Source organism: Staurois parvus, unplaced genomic scaffold, assembly GCF_062004578.1.
Source record: "Staurois parvus isolate SC_StPar_1 unplaced genomic scaffold, SC_StPar_1.0 ptg000894l, whole genome shotgun sequence".
NCBI lineage: Eukaryota > Metazoa > Chordata > Amphibia > Anura > Ranidae > Staurois > Staurois parvus.
This window is the reverse complement of record NW_028318690.1, coordinates 731,265-752,159: the sequence shown is the minus strand read 5'-3', so window position 1 is coordinate 752,159 and position 20,895 is coordinate 731,265. Positions and strand designations below refer to the sequence as shown.

The window sequence follows — 20,895 nt, the reverse complement described above, 5'->3', positions numbered from 1 at the left end:
GGATAAGTAAATTATATAGGGAGCCAACTGCAATTATCACGGTAAATGGGGAGAGATCAGAACCCATCGGAATGTCTAACGGTACAAGACAGGGCTGTCCACTGTCCCCTCTGCTATATGTATTGTCACTCGAACCTCTGTTGTCAATAATAGGAAATAGTGGATCGGTAAAGGGAATTCAGATAGAATCCATAGAACATAAAGTAGCGGCCTTTGCGGACGACTTATTGTTCTATGTGGGGAATCCCCGAATAACTCTCCCAAATATAATGAAGATTCTGAAGGAGTATGGTGAACTATCAAATTTAAAAATTAATCCAACGAAAACAGAGATCCTGAATATTAATATACCAAAGAATGAAAAAGAAAAACTACAAAAAGAATTCCCCTTTATATGGAGAGAAAAAGAGATAAAATACCTAGGAATAAAACTCACTGCCTCATCTAAGCATTTGTATAGATTAAACTATATCTCTTTGATAAATGAGATCAGGGAAGATTTAAAAAGACTAGGAGGAAATCCATCCTGGATAGGACGTATAAACCTAGTCAAAATGGTAATTATGCCTAAAATACTGTATAGATTTCAAATGGTACCAATTAAAATTCCAGAAGCCTTCTTTAAGATAATGAAAAAAATGTTAACAAGATATATTTGGAAGAATAAAAAACCTAGAATAGCATATGAAACATTGAGTAGGACTAAAGAGAAGGGGGGATTGGGCCTACCAGATGTCAAGAGATACTATAAAGCAGTGGTTTTAGCAAGAATATATGACTGGACATTTAACTATAAGGGGAAAAGTTGGGTAACAATTGAAAATGATCTTAGTGGCAATAGATTGAGTCAGATGATATGGGTTCCACCACAGTTTAGGGGAATTAAAGAAAGCACAAGTATTTACACTTTAAATGTCTTTAGGGTATGGGATAATTTACACAAAAACATGAAATGGGAATTTAATTCTATATTAATGCCTCTCACAAATACTGAGTACTTTCCCCCGGGAAAGAATGAGATATCAGGGAGATGGTTTAGAAAGGAGGATACCCAATTGAGAGATGTTTTGGTGGAGGGAGAATTGAGATCACCTAAAGAGTTAATAGATGAGAAGGGAGATATTTTTATTAGAATAGATGAGTGGAAATATCATCAATTGAAAAGTTTTATTTGAAATCTACCGAAACCCCTGAGAATAAAACAGGAGTGGAACATGTTTGAAAGGTTGTTAGAGACGCGAGGGGATGGGAAGCACGGTATCTCAAAGGTGTATAGAATACTCACAGAATTAGACACAAACACAAAGTTAATTTTTATGACAAAATGGGAAAGGGATATGGGAGTTGGGTTTGATGAAGATAGACAGAGAAAGATGTTTAGATTGATACACGATAATGTTAGTATGAGAGAGGTTGAGGTTAATTATAAGTGTGTGACACGATGGCACATTACACCAAGTGTAGAGCACAAGATGAATGGGGAAAACTCAAATATGTGTTGGAGAGGATGTGGAGAGACAGGCACGGTGTTTCACATATGGTGGGAATGTCCGAAAATCCAGGCTTTTTGGAAGATAATAGTTAAATTAATTGAAGAAATAACTGAAATTGACATAGGCTTAGACCCAACGACGTGTCTCCTACACAATGTGGAGACATCTGTAAATAAATATAAAGATTCAGGTATTTGGTACTTCTTGAATACGGCGAAAGGGTTGATACCCAAGTTTTGGCGGAAGACTGAGGTACCGAGGGAGGTAGACTGGATTGATAGAGTAAATCAGATAGGTAGAATGGAGAGATCATACCATATGCAAGAAGATAGGATGGGAGTTTATTCCAGGAGATGGGAAAAGTGGGAAAGAGCAGGATTGAAAGAGAAATATAGGAAGATATGAACTAGGATGTTAGTGGAAAAAAAAAAATAAAAAAATTAATAAGCCTCAAGAGATTAGAAAGGGTTAGAGTCTGCAGAGGGGGAGGAGGGGGGAGGAGGGGTGGGAGGGGGGGTAGTGGGACGGGATGGAAAAGAGTTTTTAGTAAGGGAAAGGTAGAAATGTAATATAATTGTCTACTTGTATGAGAATTTTTTCCCTTTTGGGGTTTTTGTATTAATACGAAAAATTTAATAAATATTTAAATTTAAAAGAAAAAAAAAAAAAGATCACGCAACATCATTTTCCAATCTTACATTGTCCAATTTCGATGAACCTGTGCGAATTGTAGCCTCCGTTTCCTGTTCTTAGCTGACAGGAGAGGCACCAGGTGTGGTATTCTGCTGCTGTAGCCCATTTGCTTCAAGGTTCGCCATGTTGTGCATTCAGAGATAGTATTCTGCATACCTTGCTTGTAACGAGTGGTTATTTGAATTACTGTTGCCTTTTTATATCATCTCAAACCAGCCTGCCCATTCTCTTCTGACATCAAAAATGCATTTTCGTCTACACAACTGCAGCTCGCTGAATATTTTCCCTTTTTTGGACCATTTTCTGTAAACCCTAGAGATGGTTGTGTGTGAAAATCCCAGTAGATCAGCAGTTTTTGAAATACTCACACCAGCCTTCAAAGTCACTTAAATCCACTTTCTTCCCCATTATAATGCGCAGTTTGAACTTCAGCAAGTTGTCTTCACCACGTCTGCATGCCAAAATGCACTGAGTTACTGTCATGTGATTGGCTGGTTAGCAATTTGTGTTATCAAGCAATTGAACAGGTGCACCTAATAAAGAGGCCGGTAAGTGTGTATGGTATATCATCGGTATCTGGCTTATGGCAATAATTTTAATTTACATATGCAACCATCTTTGTGGCTTTAATAAACTGTGACTTTTTTAAAATTTAACATGCCTGGACTTTCTGAACTTTAAGACTCCATGTACACGAGCCTACCTGAAAAAAGCAAATTGTGGCAACTGCGGTACCGCGATTTTGCATTTTCCAGCGGTCTGCGGTCACAACGTTCCTATCCTGAATGGGATTCTACCACGTTCAGGAGAGAGAGGTTTAACCTCACCTAAACTCGACAGCTCCTAAACTCTGCTAAAAGCCTAGGTGTACATGGACACATAGGCTTTCAAGGAGTTAAGTTTAGGAGCTTTGGCAAAAAAATGCCAAAAGCTCCTAAACTCGAGATTAGGAGCTGCTTGTGTACATGAAGTCTTATGCAGTTCCACTGCTATTTACAGTATTGCTATGACAGGGCGCCCCTTTTTGTTTTTTCATGCAGTTTATATTATCTACTGTATATTTATAGCACTAATGGTCTCTATTATTCACACCTCTCACATAAGCCTTCCTAAAGTATACTTACTATCATAAACAGATAAAGGATATGGTACAGTGCTAGATGAGTGCCATCATTCCTATGCTTGACAGTAAACAGAATACCCTCTTATTGTTTGGAATAATATAAGTACAAAAAGGATGTGTGTAAGCTTTTGTGAACAACAATATAAGATACCTTATAGTATAAAGAGGTTACATCATACAAATTGAGTCTCACAGTCATTACAACAAAGGGGAGCGTGGACGATGTAGATCTACATCATTCCAGTAATAGGAGGGTATTCTCTTTACTACTATTATATACAGTATATACGGTATATATATATATATATATATATATATATATATATATATATATATATACACACACAATATATACACACACTATATTGCAGAAAGTATTGGGACACCCTTCAAATCGTTGGATTCAGGTGTTCCAATCACCGCCACAAGGATGTATAAAATCAAGCACCTAGGCATGCAGACTGCTTCTACAAAAATTTTGACAGAATGAGTTGCATTCAGGAGCTCAGTGAATTTAAGAGTGGTACCGTGATAGGATGCCACCTGTGTAATAAGTCCATCCATGAAATTTCCTTGCTACTAAATATTCCACGGTCAAATATTAGTGGTATTATAACAAAGTGGAAGCAACTGGGAACAACATAAACTCAGCCACAAAGTGGTAGGCCACATAAAAATACAGAGCAGGGTCAGCACATGCTGAAGCGCAGTGCACAGAAGCCACCAACTATCTGCAAAGTCAATAGCTAAAGACCTCCAAACTTCATGTGACCTTTAAATTAGCGCAACAGTGCATAGAGAGTTTCATGGAATGGATTTCCATGGCTGAGCAGCTGCATCCAAGCCTTACATCACCAAGTGCAATGCAAAGTGTCGGATGCAGTGGTGTAAAGCACTCCGCCACTGGACTCTAGAGCAGTGGAGACGTGTTCTCTGGAGTGACGAATCACACTTCCCTGTCTGCCAATCCACTGGATGTGTTTGGGTTTGGAGGCTGCCAGGAGAATGGTACTTGCCTGACTGCATTGTGCCAAGTGGAAAGTTTGGTGGAGGGGGGATTATGGTGTGAGATTGTTTTCAGGGATTGGGCTTGGCCCCTTAGTTCCAGTGAAGGGAACTCTTAAGGCATCAGCATACCAAGACATTTTGGACAATTTCATGCTCCCAAATTTGTGGGAACAGTTTGGGGATGGCCCCTTCTTGTTCCATCATGACTGTGCACCAGTGCACAAGGCAAGGTCAATAAAGACATGGATGAGTGAGTATGAGGTGGAGGAACGTGACTGGCCTGCATAGAGTCCTGACCTCAACCCGATAGAACACCTTTGGAATGAATTTGAGCGGAGACTGTGAGCCAGGCCTTCTCGTCTGACATCACTGCCTGACCTCACAAATGCACTTCTGGAAGAATGGTCAAACATTCCCATAGACACACTCCTAAACCTTGTGGACGGCCTTCCCAGAAGAGTTGAAGCTGTTATAGCTGCAAAGGGTGGGCCAACTCAATATTGAACCCTACGGACTAAGACTGAGATGCCATTAAAGTTCATGTGCGTGTAAAGGCAGGCGTCCCAATACTTTTGGCAATATGGAGTGTATGTATATATGTGTGTATGTGTGTATATAAATATATACATACATGCATACATACATACACACACATATATACATACATACACACACACACTAAACCAAACATGTATACCATACATATATATCAAAATAACCAATTATAATATAACCAAATATAAAAAATATAGCCAAATATAAGGGAAATATTCTATACACATAGCAGAATATCATGTTCACTATTCAAATATACCTAAGGCATACAATTATTTTCTTTCCCAAGGTAGAATTAGAGTATTAGGCCTCATGCACACTGGCCATTTAAAACACAATTTTAGGAGCACACCTGCATTCACACATGGGCATTTTGAACTGCGGGCACAATTGTCATGATTCTACCCATGATTTCAAAACGCTCTGCTAAAATGACAAATCGAGGAACCATGTGTTCAGGTCCTAAAAGCACATGAAAGAAGATGTTTTATCATTTGATATTTACAGATTGTATCACAATCTGCACTGGAATACGCATAAAGGCATGTAAATGAGATATTGATCCATTATTCACATTCCTATTTAATCCCAATTTTGGCACATCAGTAATTGTCACATATCATGATGATCCACTTGTGATGCACAGTATTTGCAATCCTGTTTTATCCCAATCTGAGCACATGAGCTTTAATACAGGCACATAAACAGGGCATTATGCTTTATGGGGGAAAAAAGTGCATTTGCTTTTGTATATATAAAACTTGTGATAATAATTACATTGACTGAGAGATGTGGGTAGTAGAGACCAACAGTGTTATAGCCATTAGCGGTTTATAGGAACTGATGAGAAGAGACGGTTACTAGCTGTAAGCAAAGGTCTTGCTCAATTAACGGATACTTATGATATCTGTGTTCATAATGTTGGCTTTTTCACTAGCAGTTTTATTATCAGATCACGCATGCAAGGAACTGTATTATATTCAAATAACACTTCAGCTCTAACAAAATGAAGATTTTTTTAGTTACTGTGACGTGTGGGTTACACTGCTGCTTACAGGAGGTCTGATTATCGGCGAGACCAAAAACATTCAGTTAGCCTCCATATAACCCAGCCTCCAACCATAATGCCTTAGTTTTGCACAGAGTTGTCCCTCATCTCTTCTTTAACAATAACAAAAGAATTATGTAAATATCAAAATGCCTTGCTAGGTGAGTGTGCAAAAAACCCCAAACTGTTGGAAGCAGCAGTATCCTTAAGTCTAGGTTCACAACTGTACGGGTGAGTACCACTGCAGGAACGCACCTGTTCCCACAGCCGCAACCACCCACACAGAAAAACACAGGAGCTGTATGTGGGTGCCAATAAAGTTAATGACACGCCACACGCACTGCAAATTGCTTCATGCAGTTCCCATGTGGGCTGCGATTTCTAAAATGCTACAGGGACCTTTTCCCTATGTTTCAGGAGGCACGTCAGCCCATTCAAACAAATAGGCTGACATGTCTGCGCAAACCGCAGCTCACAGAGCTGCACAGATTGGAACCTAGCCTTGTACAAATTCTACCAGTATAAACAATGTGAAATGAATCATATAAACATAAGTCCACACTACAACTTGTGAATCAAAGTAATGCCCCTTACATGGATAATAATATCACAACCACCTCTATAATAGAAAAACCAGGTGGATGTTAGTCTGGAGGGGTAGGCATTTCTGAACAGGCTGCATTTGCATGCAAAGTGAGCCCTAAGTAACAACCACAAAGAACTGAAATCCAATGAATGAAAGGGGTAGGCCAAGGACAGACTTAAGCTCACAGTGTGCACTGCAATCAGCTGGGAAAAAAAAGTTAGAACTTTTAGAATAGGAGAGGAGCCTCTACAACTGTGCAAGACTGAAGGTACGGCTTGAGTTCAGTTTTAAAGATTCTTGCAGAAGAGGAGATATGCTTCATAACCAATCCTAGTGTAGGTCAATATTCTCAATGCCATCTGCATACTCCAACCAATATAAACAGATTCTAATGTAGGGTTTCGCCAGGGTTCTAGAGATCCCTAGGGTTCCTCCAGGAGGTTGCTAGGGATTCCTTGAGCAATGAGAAATTTCTGCTTCTCAAATAAGTTTCCACTGAAACTAATGTTCTTTTTAGATATCTGTAAGGAGTAATTCTTCCCAATGACCACATGGGTAAGGTGCATTCTTTCCACTGGTTATGACACTAATGTATCATGAGTTGTAGATATAGTAATTTTTAGCAAGGGTTCGCTGAGTTCGGAAAGTTATTAGAAGGGTTTCTACGTGTCAAAAAGGTTGAGAAAGGCTGGTCTAATGCCTCAAAGATAATGCATAATTTCTCTTTTTTTGTCACCAAGAAGAAAGGATTCATCATAATGTCCATAGTACAAAGGCATCCTTAACAGTGGTATACAACAATTACCATTATGTTGTATAGTATGATATCCCAAAACTACCATGTAAAAAATAAATTGTGTAATTTTCCAGTCTTCTCAACCCTTCCCAGACCAAGCAGTCACCAAGGGTGTGTACTAAAGACTAGCCAACTAGATGGGTGTAGCAACGGCAGAAGGGCACAGTCCCTGGAATTGATCGGTCCTTTCAATCCATAGTGACCAATATTTCTTAACGTTTAATGGGTAGATTTGTGTCTAGGTGTGTTATTAAGCAGCTACTATTAGTTGACCAAACTGGAATATCGAGTGGTGGGGTGAAATCTATTTTGATAACTTAAATTTTAGCCTGGACTTGTAAAGCATGCATAGTTGTAGATATTGGCATGATTTATTACAAAGCTCGAACTCAGTTCATAATTGTTCAAACAGTTTCAAGAGATCATTCGTATATGACACAGATACTGTGCCAATGTTGGTTAGCTGCTATTGAGGGAACACACCAAGCTTGAGCAACTCCCAGGGAAAGTCATTGCACAACAGGGGAGTGCATTTACATAAAGTCCTAATGACCAGTAAGAGTTTGGCAGCATTTCAAACTTTTCCCATAAGATATAGGGATTAATTTACTAAGTGCAAACAGGCTGTTCACTTTGCAAGGGAAGTTGCACTTTGCAAAGCAATTTTCTCCAGAGCTTAGTGAATGAGGGTTAAGTTCTGCTGACTTCTATCATCTAATCATTTGCAAGCAAAAGTACTGATTTTTATTGTCCTGGCATGTGATTGGGTATTCTTTGCAAAGTAAAAGTTCACTACATTCACTAAACTATGAAGCAAATTTCCAGGGAAAGTGAACATCCTTTTTGCTTTTAGAAATCAACCCCATAGAGTAGAGCAGGTAGAATATTCTTTGGGAGACTGGGAAACAGATCTAAGGGTTGGAACCCTCAAGGCCTTCCAGATCTTTAGGAAACAGTAGAGCCATGAGGTTAATTGTAAATCCCCCCTCTTCCATATACACTTTTTTTTAAAGGCCTGAAGAATCCAATATGGGGAGCTGTGAAGAATGCGGTGTAGTTGAAGCATCCATACCATTTAAGAAATTTAACCCCATCAATAACTGTTATTGGGAGTTTACATCAAACAGTAAAATTTCTGTAATACGGTAGTAAGATTAAAATAGAGGTAATATATCTGGAAAAGTAAATATCCAGATATATAAATATCGACACAACCAGCATGTGGGAAGAATCTGACAGCAGTCGTAGTAGTGGGTAGATGGGTATACTTAGTAAGCCAGAGAAATGGCCAAAAATCTCAAATTGCAAGAGTCTTTAAACAGAATCAGTCTACTGTACTGTATATTGCAGAACATTACAAAGATATAACCTGCCTGATGGGAAGGGCAGAAGCCTTTGCGTACGTTTGATTTTAAACAGAACAGCAAGAGTCCTACTGTTCAAAAAGAACTGTGAAGTAAGTGAGGTGTGTACAATGCTACATGTCTATGACAGCATGAACAAGACATGTACAGAAGTGAGGTCCAGTCTACAAACACAATCTGCCAGCCCCGGCTAATCTATCTCAAGGTGAATGAATTGGCTTACAGCTGCACTTAGAACATGTTTGTTGTTGTAAAATTAAACCGATATATGAAGTGAGCTGGAACACAGAGAGAACCTTGAGAACCTTGGGAAACTCCACAACATTTCGAGCTGGAATACAATCAGCAAAGGTAAGGAAGAACTGTATGGTATGTGACATTAAAGGTATACGCTAGTGAAATATGAACATTTCCATGTGAATGGCTGTAGGGGACCTAATCTACTGAATAAATGCCTCTTATTTTATGCTAGCTATCATTTTCCCACCTGGTTGCATTACTGGTTAAAAGTGACCAGTGACCGAAGATGAGTTTAAACATTTGATATGTTTTATATTTTCTATTGTGAATAAAATATGGGTTTATGAGATTTGCAAATCATTGCAGTCTATTTTTATGTGGATTTTACACAGCATTCCAACTATTTGGAAAGTGAACAGCCTATTTGCTTTTAGTAAATCAACCCCATAGAATAGGGCAGGTAGAATATGCTTTGGGAAACTAGGAAACAGATCTAAGAATTGGAGGCCTCAAGGCCGCCCATATCCTTAGAAGACTGTAGAGCCATGAGGTTAATTCTGGGGCTCCCCTCTTCCCTATAGGATCTTGGAACATACCATTAAGTTATTTTTAAAAGGCCTGAGGAATCCACCATGGGGAGTGAAGAATGCAGTGTAGGTGTAGAATCCATGCCATTTTAAGAAGCTGAACCAGACCAACAACTGTAAATGGGAGTAGACATCACACAGTACATTTACTCCCAAATTTCTGTAAAAACAGAGTGAGATTAAGAGAGCGGTAAGAGGTAATATAGACAAAGCAGTTGAGGACCCTGGGAAACTCCATAGCATTTCAAGCCAGAATACAATCAGCAAAGGCAACAAAGAACCGTACTGTATATGTCATTAAAGTTATACTCCAGTGAAATATGAACATTCCCATGTAAATTGCTGTAGGGGGACCTAGTCTGATGAATGAATGCCTCTTATTTTATGCTAGCTATCATTTTCCCACCTGGCTGCATTACTGGTTAAAAGTGACCAGTGACAGAAGATGACCATTGCTCAATTACAGCCAGATTAGCAAATGACAGCCTGGTTTATGTATGAACTGCCACAACTCTTTATTGCTGGGAAGAACAATGGGTCATGTGTTGTTGTTGGAACTGCTGTACAGCCAACTGAGCTGGCCCCAAAAATGCTAAAAGAGAGGGGCTAAGTGGGTGGGCCCTGGCAGAAATGGGACTGTGGGATATTTTTAAAGTATGCGGTGATATTTAATTTGTACTGAGGACAGAGGTGGTGACATGATGTATTCTAGGACAGAACAATACTTCATTCAGGTGCCAGTATGAGCAGCAGATTGGAATAGTAAATCTGTGTTATCTAGCACTTTCACATAAGGCTGTGTATGTCTACTGGCAATGGGTTGAAACATCTAAGAACTGTGTGCTCCGACTGATACTCTCCTGGAAAGATATGAACAGCAACAGGGGTTTCTCCGAAGGACAGAAATGTGCATGCTTGGGCGATAAGATCGTGAACATTTGTTGCTTATAGTCAGATGTTCCTATCACCATCTATAGATATAGCTACCATTAGTTTCTATAGAATCCAACCTTTTCACTGAGAAAGAATAGTAGTTGTTCAGATCAGTTTTTCCTAACCGATATTTGCCAGCCAGGAGTGTCTGCAGATGGTCAGTACGTCTATAACAAAGTGGCAAACAATTGTTTTTTTTATCAAACAAATTAGATGACTTTCATTTTATTTTTGGTGTAGCCTTTGCAATTGTACTCGCTATCCATAGCTACTTTTTTAGTACAATGAACAAGAACAATAATTATTGCCATCATCATTACCAATATTTTAGAAACAACAGGTATCTTTAAATTAGAAGTTAACTTCATAATGAGATGTAAGTTTCATGATTATCCAAAAATATAAGTTTATTACTCCCATATGTACCCTTTCTGTGTGATGGGGGCTTTATGAGGTACCAACCTAGGTACTAATAACCCCCCAAGCACATTCAATAGGGTCGATACAGTCTTCTGTTTTGCCTTTGTCCCCAACATAGGTTTAAACAAGCTTCGATAACACTTTACCTGGGTATTATTAAAGCTTACCCTAAAAATAAGACGAAATATAATCATCTTTTGATGTATCTAGTAAAAGACATCAAGATGAGCAAAAGCCCATCATCAAATTAAAGTGGTTCTAAAGGCAGAAGTTTTTTTTTACCATAATACATTCAATGCATTAAGGTAAAAAAAAAAAACCTTCTGGGTGCAGCACTCCCCCCCCCCCCCCCATTAATACTTTCCTGAGTCCTATCTCAATCCAGCAATGTGCATGAGAGCCGCAGCTCTCCAGGGTCTCTCTATTCTAATTGGCTCGAACAGCAACAGGAGCCATTAGTTCCTGCTGTTGTCAATCATGGCCAGTGAGTCAATGAGGAGGGAGTGGGGGCGGAATCGCAGCTCAGGAGTGAACCTGTTTGAGTGCCCCCATAGCAAGAGGTTTGCTATTGAGGGCATGTGACTGGGAGGAGGAGCCAGAACTGCTTGCAGGGGACCCAAAAACAAGAGGAGCGGGGGTTCTCTATGCAAGACCATTGCACAGAGCAGGTAAGTATGACATGTCTGTTATTTAAATAAAGAAAATATTGCAATCTTTAGAATCACTTTAAGTCTGTTTAAAAGAGAGTTTTAACCAGTAACAAAACTGGTTTAGCAAATCTAATCTAAATAGGTAGTGGATATCTTACCAGTATTTTCTTGCTACATGCTCAAGAGGAAATACAAAAAATAAATCACACTCACAATCCAATTTTAATTTGCCAGTAAGTTTATATTTGTTCCCAAAAAATGAGAAGAGAAATATACAGACTGTAAAATGTGCCATGCATGAATATTGCAATGCGAATGATCCAAAAATAAGCTTGTAAAAAGCGATAATCAAATGTTTCACTACAGCCTCATCTGTTGATGTACTCACTAGAAGACCTCACGGTGGAGTTGGCTCATCTTCTTCTCATGGTTGTGACTTTATATTTTCACAGTTATCAGTAACAAATTCCATCCTCTGTTATCTAAACTATTTTTAGGGTACATGTCAAACAGAGGTGAGCAGTACACATGGCAGTTCAGAGGCTGTGTTTGATGTGCTTTGTGTAACACTGCATTTCTTTGGATGTAGCATGTCCTATTGCCATTCAAACAATTGCATTTGCAAATTGTTTGTTATATATCTCAAAATTAATACAAAATACTCATCAAGAAAAGAACACCTGTCAACATGAGCCCTTAAAGTATCTCCGTCACCACAGGTCAAATGCACATATTCGCCAGCACACCACGGATCGTCAAATGGCATTCAAAATCTTTACTGAAGAACGATCAAAGTGCAACATTTCAGAGCCGCGTAGGACCCCTTCATCAGGCAGCCGGTCCTGCGCAGCTCCAAAACGTTGCACTATGTTCTCTATGATGTGATCATTCTTCAATAAAGATTTGGGGCACTATTTGACAATCCGAGGAGTGCTGGCAAATATGTGCATTTGATCTGTGATGTCTCCAGTTCCACCTGTTACTTGTGCCAACAGTGAAGTAAACCGAAGGCAGATCTTTACCGCCACACAAAAAACAGACAAGGACAAAAAGAAAAGAAAAAGAAGACAAGGCTAACAGCAAGGATCCGGGAACGCCTAATATCGATCAACAACCTAGACCCAGACTAGCTGGGGGGAGTGTGGAAAAAGAATACGTCAACCATGGCTCCCAGATTTTCAAAAATTTGCGTTGGGAGCAGGGTGGATAAAAATCAATGATTTTTAAAAAAAAAAAAAAAAAAATCGGATTTTTTTTATTTAAATCGGATTTTTTTTATTTAAATCGGATTTTTTGAATAAAATGCTTTTTGAGGAAAATATATTACCATCCAAAGGTTATTCCATTATGAAATAAAGATTAGTTTTTTAATTATGTAGAATAAGGCTGTATATGTTTAATTCGTTTGGTAAATAAATTCCATTAATCCATTCACAATGTCATGCTCTTCCAGAGGTTTTTGTAAGATTATTGGGCAGTTTCTCTGCCTACAAGATATTATCACAGATGCTTGGTTTACCTTTGCAGTTCTCAAAACTGAATTTGACTCAGCGGAGATCACATGCCTCTTCTTCACAGCAAAAATGTTATAACATGAACAGAGTTAAGAAAAAGACCTTAATCCTAACTTCTACAAACCTATGAATACAGAATCAACCCCTTCAGTGCTAAGTTTCAAGAAGTTCAGTGAATAGAAACAATATTTTTCTGATTGTTTGGAGTGGAATAGATCTGCACAAGAAGAAAGTGAAACTAAGTGTGAGGAGGAAGGGGCTGACAGTCTAAGTTTCTTAAAATATATATATTTTGTTTAGCCAAATTAGTTAACAAACATGGATGTTTATTAAAGCAAATAACATATGCTGGAATGTTATTGTTTCAGTTGAATAAATCTATTTAAATAGTGATTATTAAGGTAATGATTATTTTTCTCCTTCCTAAGTACAACAGAAAAGTTGTCCAAATATGAATGATTAACCTATTAAACTGGGGATAAAAAAACTAATATGAAAAGTTGTTATTCTAAAAATCTTCATCTACTTGCATATTAAAGTTATACCAGCAAGAATTAGTCTTTATGTAGAAAACTATGATTTAAATCAAGCCTTACTGACTAGTGATTTAAATTGTGATTTAAATCAGTTTGATTTAAATCAAATCCACCCTGGTTGGGAGTCAGTAAGGATACTCGACATCTGTTCATTAAGCATCAGAGTGGACATACGGTCCTGCACCCCCTGAAGAGGAACAGATATCTTGGCCCCTGTTTGATCTTCAGCTACCATAGTGCTGCACATATGATCAATGATACCAGCCATTTGACGGCACAACCAATGTGACAGTTACATTCCCAACACATGCCAGGAATGTGATTGTTTTTTGAAACTGTTAAATCAAAGGCTTTAGTTCCACTTTAAGGTTTACCAGAGAAAGGAAACATAACTGCCAAGCTTGCAACCATTCAGTCCAGGCCAAGTTAACAGTTCTGAATTACATTTGCAGAAGGACAATTGACACTTTGACAATCATAGCAAGGCTCTTTTGGTTTACAGAAAATATAAAAGTACTAAAAATACATTTTAATGACTGTAATTATACAATAACAGTGCCATGCTTCTCTCAAATACAATAGTGACATAAAAATAGTGGCATTAAAATAATCCCAATGTGCACAAGGTAGTGAAAAAACAAACAATATGCACAATTACTATGAACTAATACAGTCCATCTCTACAGCGTAGTCCTTTCAACTCAAAAAACATGTCATCAAAAATCTTCCTTTTTTTTATATATATAAAACACCTCCACCGTCAATGACACCAGTTGTGCTCTCACCTGGAATTTGTAGACCTCCCTTGGCTCTAGTTTTATGTCACTATTTGTATTTGAGAGAAGCGTGGCACTGTTATTGCATAATTTTGTCATTCAGCACATTTGTATGAGTATGTGAAGCTGTGGGCGGCTTTTCATTATTTAACTATTTCATTTTGTGGTAAGATACAATTGCTTGTGGGTTCATACTTCTATTATTTTTATGACCATAACCTCAGAATGTTCAATAATACTGTATGTGCCATCTTACACTTATAGCTGTGAGTATCCTATATGTGTCCAATTTACAATTTCCCCCCTGAAATTGAAAAAATGGTACTCATCAACCGGACAGGGTTACTACAGAAAAAAATGGCTGGTAATCTCATTCAATATACTGCTGTGAATGAAGACGCAGAAACACATGGGCCATTATTTTACACTTTCCTCTTGTAGGCATGTTCACAATGCTAGACTAAAAAACACTGCAAAGTCAATGGGGTCCTGTATGGTTTACAGTGCCGACCCTCCATCTCCCAGTACTGGGCAATTACAAGTGGGTATTATAAAGACATACTATATTTGAACATTAAGCCCTGGTTCACACTGATACGGTGCAGAATTTGCAGCGTTTTCAGTGCGAATTCCACACCGCATCAAAATCGCACCCCATTCATGCGAACCACTGCGGGTGTGTATGTGTGTATGCCCTGAGGAAGTCACGTGACGCACCGCATAGGCACGCGGTGACACAGTTCCGGCGCAGACGCCATTTTGCTACACCCATGCAAGTACACCTAGAACATGAGGTTCTAAATGCCTGTATACACATGATTGAAATGTGAGTGCAAAATTGGAAGGTTTTGCTTTATTGAACATACATTAAAAAAGTAATACACTATGGGAGATTCTGCTTATGTTTTTTAATGAGAAATCGGCTATACCACACCTGGAGAGGATTTCGCCCCCCTTATGTATATTTCTGAGGGGGAGATAGCTGCAGGGAGAGGTGCGCAGTGACAGAGGAGTCTTGTACATGGAGGATCCAGTTTGGTGATCCTACAGGTGTTTTGACCCTTGCGGGTCAAAGCAAGGAGGCGAGCGGGTATTTCAACTATCTGTGGATATCCTTCTGAGGTCACACACGTCCACTATCCACTTGCACGAGTGCTTTACATATTGGACTACGTGGTGTATAAACACCAATTTGGACAATTTTTCCACTTTTACTATTTTTTATAGTGTCATGCGTTTATTATTTATGCATGTTTGTTATGCATAGTGTGACACAGTTATTTCACTTCCGTGTTTATTGTCACATGGTATTCATTTGGATTGTTTCACACAATTTATGTGTTTGGGTAGATATTTGTTTTTTGGGGATTTTTTTTTGGTTAGTATTTTAATTAAGGTTTCTACTGGATATATATGTGCGTTTTTCTTTTGTCTTTAGTTCTATTTTCGGACAGTGTTCATTTATCAGTCCTATTTGGACTATTCTATCTTATTGTCTGAGTGTTCACCATCACTGTAGATCCCATTTAGGATGAATTCACATATACACCATACTTTGTGAGACTATTGATGTATACACTTTAGTTATTGGTATCACTTTGCATCCCTTAGTGGATTGCAATTCACTTTTTTCACAAAAGGATCCCTAGAGGATCAGGTCACTTTCAGACACTATTAATATTTCCTTTTTGATCTTATGTGGATCAAGTCACTTTTATAATATTTTTGTTTTTTCACTTTAAATCTTATCACATTTATTTTTATTTTTATGTGTTTATGTTATGTATTTACTTACAGTGGGGCAAAATGGAGGAATGGGCCAACATACCAGCAACAGTGTGTGCCAACCTTGTGAAGACTTACAGGAAACGTTTGACCTCTGTCATTGCCAACAAAGGATATATAACAAAGTATTGAGATGAACTTTTGATATTAACCAAATACTTATTTTCACCATAATTTGCAAATAAATTCTTTCCAAATCAGCCAATGTGATTGTCTGGATTTTTTTTCTCATTTTGTCTCTCTTAGTTGAGGTCTACCTATGATGCCAATTACAGGCCTCTCTCATCTTTGTAAGTGGGAGAACTTGCACAATTGGTGGCTGACTAAATACTTTTTTGCCCCACTGTATGTATGGTGTTATATAATTTAGGTAGCGCTACATCATTTATTTCAGTTTTTGTCCATTGATCATTAGATATATGATTAGATGTTAGCAGCTTCTTCTTCTTTCTATATTTGAGTCAATATATTTTTTTAGTTAGGTGCGCAGGAGGTTTACACCAATATTATCCTGCACGTTTGGTACAGTTGCGGTGCGATTAGAGCCATACAAAATGTATGGCTCCAATCGCACCGCATAAAAATCGCATGTGATTCACGCAGGAATGCAGTGCGGTTCCCGTGCGAATCACGTGCGATATACTGCACCACATATATGTGAACCCAGGCTTATACTTGCTGCTTTAAAAAAAATACATGAAATGGTCTTTACTGAAAACATAACTTTAAAGGTTGTTAAAGTGTGTTCATTTTTTTAACAGAAAAGAAAGTGTGTTGGTTTTCAATATTTTCCTGGCGTTCCTCTTTAAATATTACACATTTAATTCTACATATATAAGGCTTAATTAAAGATTTTGAAAAAATCCAATGTATTCTAAAAAATGTCTCTTTTCAGTCTTCACTCCTTTCTGAGATTTGTAAGGCTCAGCTATTATGTGATTAGCATCCTGACACACTTTCCACTAGGAGATTGCCACTTTTAGCATTATGTTAAGACTTGTGCCCTTTAACTGCAATCAAGGACATTTACAACCTTCGTGCTTTCATACTGTGACAGGAGAAAGCAAGCCAAATCTAAAGTGATTCATGGTCACCTTTTCTGTTCAAGGTATAGTTTATAAATAGCCTTCAAAAGAGCCAAAGACTAAAATGAGTTGTGGAGGTAAATACATTGACTTACCTGCAATTGCCAAGGATTACTGCAGGCTGTGTGGACAAGATTTAACTAATGACCAGCCTGTGGTCAATAGGAGGAATAATCCCCCATCATTTGTATTTCTAGGAGGAATAGTATCCCATCATTGGTGTCAGTGGGAGGAAGTGCCCCATCATTGGTATCAGTGGGAGAAATAGTGACCCATCATTGGTATCAGTGAGAGGAATAGTTCCCCATCATTGGTATCAGTGGGAGAAATAGTGACCCATCATTGGTATCAGTGAGAGGAATAGTTCCCCATCATTAGTTTCAGTGGAAGGAATACTGCCCCATCATCGGTTTCAGTGGAAGGAATAGTTCCCCATCATTGGTGTCAGTGGAAGGAATAGTTCCCCATCATTGGTGTCAGTGGGAGGAATAGTTCCCCATCATTGGTATCAGTGGGAGAAATAGTGACCCATCATTGGTATCAGTGAGAGGAATAGTTCCCCATCATTGGTATCAGTGGGAGAAATAGTGACCCATCATTGGTGTCAGTGGGAGGAATAGTGCCCCATCATTGGTGTCAGTGGGAGAAATAGTGACCCATCATTGGTATCAGTGGGAGAAATAGTGACCCATCATTGGTATCAGTGAGAGGAATAGTTCCCCATCATTGGTGTCAGTGGGAGAAATAGTGACCCATCATTGGTATCAGTGAGAGGAATAGTTCCCCATCATTAGTTTCAGTGGAAGGAATACTGCCCCATCATCGGTGTCAGTGGAAGGAATAGTTCCCCATCATTGGTGTCAGTGGAAGGAATAGTTCCCCATCATTGGTGTCAGTGGAAGGAATAGTGCCCCATCATTGGTGTCAGTGGAAGGAATAGTGCCCCATCATTGGTGTCAGAGGGAGGAATACTGTCCCATCATTGGTATCAGTGGGAGGAATAGTGCCCCATCATCGGTGTCAGTGGGAGGAATAGTGCCCCATCATCGGTGTCAGTGGGAGGAATAATGCCCCATCATCGGTGTCAGTGGGAGGAATAGTGCCCCGTCATCGGTGTCAGTGGGAGGAATAGTGCGCATCATTGGTATCAGTGGGAGAAATAGTGACCCATCATTGGTATCAGTGGGAGGAATAGTTCCCCATCATTGGTATTAGTGGGAGAAATAGTGACCCATGATTCATGTCAGTGGCAAGAATTATCCTCTGCTGATGGTGTCAGTGGGAGGAATAGTGCCTCACATCAGTGGGAGGAATACTGTTCCAAGGACCAGATAAAGGCCTGCAAAGGACCGCAGTTTGGAGACCACTCTTTTATTCAATTATTTTAATAAATATTTATTGAAATTTTACAAAATCCTCTGAACATTGCTTTATCATTAACATAACTGCACAGATTCAAACAGAAAATTAAAAACCTAAAAACAGATGTCCCAGACAGTCATTTTTTAAAGGCTAAAGATTTATTCAAAATATCTTTCTATTGAAACAGACCTCTAAACGCCATAAGCCAAGCCGTTTGTCCTGAATACCCTTTTTCTCTTAAACAGAAAAACACATTTGATATGTCTATGGTGTGTTACCATGTTGTTTTGATGCATTTTTGAACTTCCTGCATTTTTTTGGCATTTCCTTATTGCACTTCCCTAATCAAAACTTTCAAAAGCATGTAGAAACCTGAGGAAAAATGTGTAAAATAACTTATCTGGGTTTCAAATACTTTTTTAAGCAATTTAAATCACTGTTGCTTTGGAATCTGAAAACACTTGTAAAATACACAACACTGTACTGTAAAGGTGTGAAGCAGCCCTGGTTAGTAAAAATAAAAAAAATTAAAAAAAAACACAAAAACAAAAAAAAAACAAAACAAAGCAAAACACTTGTGCGCATCAGACTGAAACGCATGGGAGTTGATTTACTAAAACTGGAGATTGCAAAATCTGGTGCAGCTGTGCATGGTAGCCAATCGGCTTCTAACTTCAGCTTTTTCAATTAAGCTTTGACAGAAAAGAAAGAAAAAACTGGAAGCCGATTGGTTTCTATGCAGAGCTGCAACAGATTTTGCACTCTCTCATTTAAGTAAATCAACCCCATTATCTTTATGAAGGTGACTACCATAGCACATTTTTATCAGGAATGTCAGTAGTCCGGTCCAAGCCATCTTTAGCTCACCTTATTTATGAAATGTATGACTGTTTGTGACCACAAGTGATTGTTGCCAAAATTCTGCAGTGTTAAAATAATAGTAGTCAGCCAGCATCCAGAGCTAAACAAACTAAAGTCATGTATACTAATTATATCACTATCTACTAATTATATCAACCTAGATGTGAGCAACTTCACGTACATGTAACTAGTGGGAAGGACATTTTACAGATGCAACAAATAGGCAACATAAAGTGCCTGTCACTAAACGTGTGTAGAATGATAGGCTCCACTGGATCATATTATTTCACACTTGCCATGAATAGGCATGGAAAGTCATCGGTCTGCCCCCTATTCAACAAACATTTGGCAAAAGATATGCATGTGTCCTTAATGGAGTCCTCTACAGCTGATAGCCATAAATGACATTCTCTTTATATGACTAATACGATTTTCAGCTGTAGGATTGTTCAAGTGATAATGGGGAATTCACGTAGGCTTAAAGAAAAACCATTCTGTTACCAACACATAAAGGGCTTCTTCACTGTAAGAACACAATTCTCAAATTGCTACCAAAATGGACTGGTTGTCTTTGTCAAGCCATGTCCACACTGCATTGGATGAAACAAAGCACCCCAGCAGGAGTTAGAAACACCTGCCTGGCACCCCTTTATGGAATCAGAAATAAAGGCAGCTGATTTTAAATGAAGTTCTTTTCCTATACAACTCCAGCTTGGCCCTGTTCCTTGCCAAAACGTGAACTTCCCTAATGGTGCCTTAGTACAATGGGTAATCTTACTGATCTGGAGTCCCAAGGAGAAAAGGCCAATACAGACTCTCATTAACTGGGTCATGATTTGCATACAACTTCAGCTGTCTTTACTCCTAGATAAACTCATAATTTTGAGGTGTGGAGTTCAAAGAAGGTGCCTCTGCTCATGCAATTTTTAAACATATGCTCACTTTGAATTGTGCCTGGGTCATACTAAAATCCGGTGTCCAATTCTGGACAAAGTCTCAAACCAACAGCCAAAACTTTGCATGGTTCTGGCAAATCCAGGAGCTCTACAGTAAATAGCTCTCTCTTTCACTTGTTGTACATTTTGATAACATCAGAATTCAAGAGTATTTACAAGAACAGAAAGTACAGATGATTTAACCACATTCTAGCTACTATTCTCATACATGTAAAAAAATGATCACTTCAATAGTTAAAAAATATTTTTTTTGACTTACTGTAAAAGCCTTTTTTGAAGTCTACTGAGAAACACAGGAATGTAGAAACATTTGGGATGTTAAAAAGCAGTCCAATTGCAGGGTGGGCAAACGCTACTCACATACCTAAGAGCGCCTACAACAACTAGAAGGACCAATGCCCGAATGTAAACCAGAAGAGGTGAAGTTTCCTACATGACAGGGGAACTGGTGACGACCCAGGGAAGGCCATTCTGGTGCTGATACTCGGACAAGAATTGTCACTAAAAGGGAAGTACTACCTCGA

At 38.6% G+C, this 20,895-nt stretch overlaps 1 protein-coding gene across 3 annotated transcripts in view; it reads right to left on the bottom strand.

Annotated features, from left to right (window-relative positions):
- MARCHF8 (membrane associated ring-CH-type finger 8) overlaps window positions 1–20,895 on the bottom strand; it is a 371,537-nt gene that overhangs the window by 196,018 nt on the left and 154,624 nt on the right. The gene's annotated exons all lie outside the window — the stretch shown is intronic.